Raw genomic sequence first — 9,269 nt, 5'->3', positions numbered from 1 at the left:
TATAAGATTATTGTTGACATTAATATGGGAAAAGGGCATACCAGTACTAGAAGTAGTAGATCTATTTTACACTTGGGATTTGAGACTTAGCTTTGAGTAGTATATTGTACACCAGAGCTGAGAAAGGGTTTCATGGGAAAAGTGATACTGGTGGCATTTAACCACAACAAAATTAAAGTAGTATACACTCTTTGGAACTCTATAAGATTACAAAAAGGTGCACGTCAGATGTTATATAATTGTCCTTCCAGTAGAATTTTAAAAATTAGACTCAAGGAAAATTTAAATACTTTGTCTCAAAACTTGTCATGGAGCAAGAGGTTGAAGTAATATATTTATCAGCCAATCCAAAGTATACACGAAAGCGAAAAAATATAGGAGATGAAACAAATGAAAGTAGGTATCTCCCTTGTATAAAAGCAAACAAATACTTGTGATAGAAAAACCTTCTCAAATCTTATCACTTGAAATTTTAATTAATATATTTGTTTTCTTTTTTTTCTTTTTAGGTTCTCCACCAAGGTTTATTTCCTCTCTAGTCATGGTTACTTGGCTAGGTTTATAATACCAGGAATGAATTCCTTCCTACAGAGAAGACCTTAAGTACAATTAGACCTCTGTGGGTTACTCCATTGTTGAAATTCTTTCTTTAGAAGTCATATTGTAATTGACAAATCAGAGTCTACTTTTCTTAAGTATACAATAAACCGAATATAAATTACAAATATTGTTTAGGTCTAGCAGATACTAATATTGGCTTAACTCAAATACTATCTTTTCTTTTAAAGAGACATAAGTAGTATTGAGACTATTATTAATGATAAAATAGAGCCAGACTAAGACTTTCCCATTAATATAATCCAGAATAAATGAATAAACACTGTAAAAAGTTCTCTTTCTTTTTATAAAATAGACACATTATGTTCATATATCCTACCAGAAGTAAATACTCCACACTTTCTGTTTATAAAGTTAAAGAAAAATCTGTTTAGAAGCCTATATATTTATAAGAGGAAATAAGTGTAAGAGGGAAGACCAAAACAAGAATTGAAATGTAGAATGAACAGACAATAATCTGGATATTATAACAAATCTAGAGAGAAAACAAAAATCAGTTAACTTGTTTCAAGTAAGTCCATGGTTAAAAATAAGTTCTTCAAGAAAACCGAAATCTGCCAGGGCAGGACCACATCCAATAATCTTTGGACAGCGCAAATTTCACTTGATTGGCTAAAGGCAAAGAGAACACAAAGGAGGGTGGAGAGGAAGATCAGGTGGAACTGGGAGGAGTTGAGGAAGGGTACTGAGTATGATTAAAAATACATTCTCAAAAATTAATATAATATTATTCAAAGTTTCATTCATTCATTGTTGCCACCTTAACCCCAGCCAACACTTATTTTTTTTTTCTCCCACATGGTTCCAAATGTGTTGGTAGTCAACTCTAGCAATGAAACTAAGCCCTTCTTCTGGAGATACCACCAAAGGTTCTGATTCTACTCTGGTCTTGTAATACCTCAGCTCAAATTCAGAATTTCATTCGAATTTTGTTCACTTAAAAATGTCACATGGCGACTTCCGATGTTTGGCAAGAGTCCCGGGCCGGCGGATCTCTGCCCTCAGCAGCTCTCTGCTCCCAGGCCCCCTGGAGGGGAGTTCTCACCACCTTGTCGGGCGGGCACTCCTGAGGCAGCAGAGCAGAGGAGACCACCAACGCTGCCCACCCCTGCCCACATCCCTGGCCCAGGAGGAAACTGTATACGGCCTCTGGGTACCCGTAGAGGAGGGCCCAGGAGCAGCAGGTCCACTGCGTCTGAGACACCGCACCTGAAGGGACCGACCGCATAAACAGTTCTCTGCACCCAAATCCCGTGGGAGGGAGAGCTAAACCTTCAGAGAGGCGGACACGCCTGGGAAACCAGAAGAGACTGCATGCTGTACACAGTACTGATCCCAGAGGAAAACAACAAAAGCTATCTGGAACCCTGGTGCACGGAACCTCCCGGAAAGGGCGGAGCAGATCTTCCTGGTTGCTGAGGCCGAGAGAGCTCATAGGCAACACCCCGCCAGCAAACTTGAGCCTCGGGACCACAGGTAAGACCAACTTTTCTGCTACAAACGACTTGCCTGGTGAACTCATGACACAGGTCCATAGCAACAGCTGAAGCCCTGTAGAGAGGAAAAACTAAACGCCCGAAAGCAGAACACTCTGTCCCCATAACTGGCTGAAAGAAAACAGGAAAACAGGTCTACAGCACTCCTGAAACACAGGCTTATAAGACAGTCTAGCCACTGTCAGAAATAGCAGAACAAAGTAACACTAGAGATAATCTGATGGCGAGAGGCAAGCACAGAAACCCAAGCAACAGAAACCAAGACTACATGGCATCATCGGAGCCCAATTCTCCCACCAAAGCAAACACGGAATATCCAAACACACCAGAAAAGCAAGATCTAGTTTCAAAATCATATTTGATCATGATGTTGGAGGACTTCAAGAAAGACATGAAGAACTCCCTTAGAGAAACACAGGAAAACATAAATAAACAAGTAGAAGCCTACAGAGAGGAATCGCAAAAATTCCTAAAAGAATTCCAGGAAAATATAAATAAACAAGTAGAAGCCCATAGAGAGGAGTCACAAAAATCCCTAAAAGAATTCCAGGAAAACATAAATAAACAAGTAGAAGCCCATAGAGAGGAGTCACAAAAATCCCTGAAAGAATTCCAGGAAAACACAATCAAACAGTTGAAGGAATTAAAAATGGAAATAGAAGCAATCAAGAAAGAACACATGGAAACAACCCCGGATATAGAAAACCAAAAGAAGAGACAAGGAGCTGTAGATACAAGCTTCACCAACAGAATACAAGAGATGGAAGAGAGAATCTCAGGAGCAGAAGATTCCATAGAAATCATTGACTCAACTGTCAAAGATAATGTAAAGCAAAAAGCTACTGGTCCAAAACATACAGGAAATCCAGGACTCAATGAGAAGATCAAACCTAAGGATAATAGGTATAGAAGAGAGTGAAGACTCCCAGCTCAAAGGACCAGTAAATATCTTCAACAAAATCATAGAAGAAAACTTCCCTAACCTAAAAAAAGAGATACCCATAGGCATACAAGAAGCCTACAGAACTCCAAATAGATTGGACCAGAAAAGAAACACCTCCCGTCACATAATAGTCAAAACACCAAACGCACAAAATAAAGAAAGAATATTAAAAGCAGTAAGGGAAAAAGGTCAATAACATATAAAGGCAGACCTATCAGAATCACACCAGACTTTTCGCCAGAAACTATGAAGGCCAGAAGATCCTGGACTGATGTCATACAGACCCTAAGAGAACACAAATGCCAGCCCAGGTTACTGTATCCTGCAAACTCTAATCAACATAGATGGAGAAACCAAGATATTCCATGACAAAACCAAATTTACACAATATCTTCTACAACCAGCACTACAAAGGATAAGAAAGAGTAAAAACCAACATAAGGAGGCAAGCTATAACCTAGAAGAAGCAAGAAACTAATCGTCTTGGCAACAAAACAAAGAGAAGAAAAGCACACAAACATAACCTCACATCCAAATATGAATACAACCGGAAGCAATAATCACTATTCCTTAATATCTCTCAACATCAATGGCCTCAACTCCCCAATAAAAAGACATAGATTAACAAACTGGATATCGCAACGAGGACCCTGCATTCTGCTGCCTACAGGAAAACACACCTCAGAGACAAAGACAGACACTACCTCAGAGTGAAAGGCTGGGAAACAACTTTCCAAGCAAATGGTCAGAAGAAGCAAGCTGGAGTAGCCATTCTAATATCAGATAAAATCAATTTTCAACTAAAAGTCATCAAAAAAGATAAGGAAGGACACTTCATATTCATCAAAGGAAAAATCCACCAAGATGAACTCTCAATCCTAAATATCTATGCCCCAAATACAAGGGCACCTACATACGAAAAAGAAACCTTACTAAAGCTCAAAACACACATTGCACCTCACACAATAATAGTAGGAGATTTCAACACCCCACCTCATCAATGGACAGATCATGGAAACAGAAATTAAACAGAGACGTAGACAGACTAAGAGAAGTCATGAGCCAAATGGACTTAATAGATATTTATAGAACATTCTATCCTAAAGCAAAAGGATATACCTTCTTCTCAGATCCTCATGGTACTTTCTCCAAAATTGACCATATAATTGGTCAAAAACGGGCCTCAACAGGTACAGAAAGATAGAAATAATCCCATGCGTGCTATCAGACCACCACGGCCTAAAACTGGTCTTCAATAACAATAAGGGAAGAATGCCCACATATACGTGGAAATTGAACAATGCCTACTCAATGATAACCTGGTCAAGGAAGAAATAAAGAAAGAAATTAAAAACTTTTAGAATTTAATGAAAATGAAGGTACAACATACCCAAACTTATGGGACACAATGAAAGCTGTGCTAAGAGGAAAACTATAGCGCTTGAGTGCCTGCAGAAAGAAACAGGAAAGAGCATATGTCAGCAGCTTGACAGCACACCTAAAAGCTCTAGAACAAAAAAAAAGAAGCAAATACACCCAGGAGGAGTAGAAGGCAGGAAATAATCAAACTCAGAGCCTAAATCAACCAAGTAGAAACAAAAAGGACCATAGAAAGAATCAACAGAACCAAAAGTTGGTTCTTTGAGAAAATCAACAAGATAGATAAACCCTTAGCTAGATTAACGAGAGGACACAGAGAGTGTGTCCAAATTAACAAAATCAGAAATGAAAAGGAGACATAACTACAGATTCAGAGGAAATTCAAAAAATCATCAGATCTTACTATAAAAGCCTATATTCAACAAAACTTGAAAATCTGCAGGAAATGGACAATTTCCTAGACAGATACCAGGTACCAAGTTAAATCAGGAACAGATAAACCAGTTAAACAACCCCATAACTCCTAAGGAAATAGAAGAAGTCATTAAAGGTCTCCTAACCAAAAAAAAGAGCCCAGGTCCAGACGGGTTTAGTGCAGAATTTATCAGACCTTCATAGAAGACCTCGCATACCAATATTATCCAAACTATTCCACAAAATTGAAACAGATGGAGCACTACCGAATTCCTTCTATGAAGCCACAATTACTCTTATACCTAAACCACACAAAGACCCAACAAAGAAAGAGAACTTCAGACCAATTTCCCTTATGAATATCGATGCAAAAATACTCAATAAAATTCTGGCAAACCGAATCCAAGAGCACATCAAAACAATCATCCACCATGATCAAGTAGGCTTCATCCCAGGCATGCAGGGATGGTTTAATATATGGAAAACCATCAACGTGATCCATTATATAAACAAACTGAAAGAACAAAACCACATGATCATTTCATTAGATGCTGAGAAAGCATTTGACAAAAATTCAACACCCTTCATGATAAAAGTCCTGGAAAGAATAGGAATTCAAGGCCCATACCTAAACATAGTAAAAGCCATATACAGAAAACCAGTGGCTAACATTAAACTAAATGGAGAGAAACTTGAAGCAATACAACTAAAATAAGGGACTAGAAAAGGCTGCCCAATCTCTACATACTTATTAAATATAGTTCTTGAAGTTCTAGAAAGAGCAATCAGAACAAAAAAAGGAGGTCAAGGGGATACAAATCGGAAAAGAAGAAGTGAAAATATCACTATTTGCAGATGATTTGATAGTATATTTAAGTGGTCCCAAAAGTTCCAGCAGAGAACTACTAAAGCTGATAAACAACTTCAGCAAAGTGGCTGGGTATAACATTAACTCAAATAAATCAGTAGCCTTCCTCTACACAAAAGAGAAACAGGCCGAGAAAGAAATTAAGGAAATGACGCCCTTCATAATAGATCCAAATAATATAAAGTACTCGGTGTGACTTTTAACCAAGCAAGGGAAAAGATCTGTACAATAAGAACTTCAAGACTCTGAAGAAAGAAATTGAAGAAGATCTCAGAAGATGGAAAGATCTCCCATGCCATGGATTGGCAGGATTAATATAGTAAAAATGGCCATTCTACCAAAAGCGATCTACAGATTCAATGCAATCCCCATCAAAATACCAATCCAATTCTTCAAAGAGTTAGACAGAACAATTGGCAAATTCATATGGAATAACAAAAAACCCAGGATAGCTAAAACTATCCTCAACAATAAAAGGACTTCAGGGGGAATCACTATCCCAGAACTCAAGCAGTATTACAGAGCAATAGTGATAAAAACTGCATGGTATTGGTACAGAGACAGACAGATAGACCAATGGAACAGAATTGAAGACCCAGAAATGAACCCACACACCTATGGGCACTTGATTTTTGACAAAGGAGCCAAAACCATCCAATGGAAAAAAGATAGCATTTTCAGCAAATGATGCTGGTTCAACTGGAGGTCAACATGTAGAAGAATGCAGATCGATCCATGCTTATCACCCTGTACAAAGCTTAAGTCCAAGTGGATCAAGGACCTCCACATCAAACCAGATACACTCAAACTAATAGAAGAAAAACTAGGGAAGCATTTGGAACACATGGGCACTGGAAAAAATTTCCTGAACAAAACACCCATGGCTTATGCTCTAAGATCAAGAATCGCCAAATGGGATCTCATAAAACTGCAAAGCTTCTGTAAGGCAAAGGACACTGTGGTTAGGACAAAACGGCAACCAACAGATTGGGAAAAGATCTTTACCAATCCTACAACAGATAGAGGCCTTATATCCAAAATATACAAAGAACTCAAGAAGTTAGACCGCAGGAGACAAATAACCCTATTAAAAATGGGGTTCAGAGCTAAACAAAGAATTCACAGCTGAGGAATGCCGAATGGTTGAGAAACACCTAAAGAAATGTTCAACATCTTTAGTCATAAGGGAAATGCAAATCAAAACAACCTTGAGATTTCACCTCACACCAGTGAGAATGGCTAAGATCACAAACTCAGGTGACAGCAAATGCTGGTGAGGATGTGGAGAAAGGGGAACACTCCTCCATTGTTGATGGGGTTGCAGACTGGTACAACCATTCTGGAAATCAGTCTGGAGGTTCCTCAGAAAATTGGACATTGAACTGCCTGAGGATCCAGCTATACCTCTCCTGGGCATATACCCAAAAGATGCCCCAACATATAAAAAAGACACGTGCTCCACTATGTTCATCGCAGCCTTATTTATAATAGCCAGAAGCTGGAAAGAACCCAGATGCCCTTCAACAGAGGAATGGATACAGAAAATGTGGTACATCTACACAATGGAATATTACTCTGCTATCAAAAACAATGACTTTATGAAATTCGTAGGCAAATGGTTGGAACTGGAAACTATCATCCTGAGTGAGCTAACCCAATCACAGAAAGACATACATGGTATGTACTCATTGATAAGTGGCTATTAGCCCAAATGCTTGAATTACCCTAGATGCCTAGAACAAATGAAACTCAAGACGGATGATCAAATGAATGCAGATCGCCCTGAGAGACACAGCCAGAATACAGCAAATACAGAGGCTAATGCCAGCAGGAAACCACTGAACTGAGAACAGGAACCCCAAGAAGGAATCAGAGAAAGAACTGGAAGAGCGTGAAGGGGCTCGAGACCCCATATGTACAACAATGCCAAGCAACCAGAGCTTCCAGGGACTAAGCCACTACCTAAAGACTATACATGGACTGACCCTGGACTCTGACCTCATAGGTAGCAATGAATATCCTAGTAAGAGTACGAGTGGAAGGGGAAGCCCTGGGTCCTGTTAAGACTGAACCCCAGTGAACTAGACTGTTGGGGAGAGGGCAGCAATGGGGGAGGGTTGGGAGGGGAACACCCATAAGGAAGGGAGGGTGGAGGGGATGTTTGCCCGAAACGGGAAAGGGAATAACACTTGAAATGTATATAAGAAATACTCAAGTTAATAATAATAATAAAAAAAAAAAAACAAAATGTCAAATGGCCAAGCTCCAAATCAATAGAAAATTTAATAAATCACTCTACAATCAAACACTGTATGTCACATAGATATTATTTTGGTTCTTTTTTTTTTTTTTTTTTTTTTCGGAGCTGGGGATCGAACCCAGGGCCTTGCGCTTCCTAGGCAAGCGCTCTCCCACTGAGCCAAATCCCCAACCCCCACATAGATATTATTAAGACCATGATATATATATATGTATATATCTCCCAAATTTGACTGAAAACGTTTATGAAATATTCTGTATTTAATTTTGAAATATTCATTTTAATTAAGCTATGTATAAAGTAAATAATTAAATCTAACCCTTTAAAATTTACCTATTTCCTTGAACTGATGGAAACTTGATAAATAATCAAAAATTTATAACCTTTTGTAAAAGTTTTTGTCTTGTTTTTTCCTAGCTTCCAGGAAGCTAAGAAAGAGACACCTTTGAGTCAATTATAGAACCTCTGTCTATTCTTGTAACTAGCATACATACACAAATTTCTATTATTACTTTGTATTTTCCATGTTTACTCTCCTACTATATTAAGTTCATTATAAAAGTCCTCTAAAAGCTAGCTGTTCTAGACAAATGTGGATTACTAATTAGTATAACATTGCTAGCAATCTCATTAGTTTTTTAAGCCTTTGTATCTTATTGTTTCTATTGATATAAGTTTCTTTAGTGGAGAATAAATAAAACTACTGTTAATGTGTGTTATAGTAGCAGATAGACTCAATGCAGATTTGATGAACAACTGACCAGATGGCTAGCTAAAAACAACTGTATATATTTCATTTGGGTAAATAGTAAGTTTTTATTTCTATGTTGAATCTTTGTGAACCATACAATATAGGAAAAAAATCTACCTATTGAGTAGCCAGCGTAGGAATTCACTAAATATTGAAATGCCTAACTTAAAAATACATTAGAGAAAGGATTGAAGGAGCTGAAGGGGCTTGCAACCTAATAAGAACAACAATACCAACCAACCAGAGCTCCCAGGGACTAAATCACCATCCAAAGAGTACACATGGACAGAACCATAGCCCCAGCTGCATATGTAGCAGAGGATGGTCTTGTTGGGCACCAATGGGAGGAGAAGCCCTTGGTCCTGCCAAGGCTTGACCCCAGTGTAGGGGAATTTCAGGGCTCGGAGGCAGGATTGGAGGGTTGGGGAGGGGAAACACCCATATAGAAGAAGGGAAGGGGATTAGATAGGGGGATTTATGACCGAAAACCAGGAAAGGGAATACATTTGAAATGTAAATAAAAAATATCCAATAAAATT

Source organism: Rattus rattus, chromosome X (genome assembly GCF_011064425.1).
Source record: "Rattus rattus isolate New Zealand chromosome X, Rrattus_CSIRO_v1, whole genome shotgun sequence".
NCBI classification, from domain to species: Eukaryota; Metazoa; Chordata; class Mammalia; order Rodentia; family Muridae; genus Rattus; species Rattus rattus.
This window is presented reverse-complemented; position numbering follows the sequence as displayed.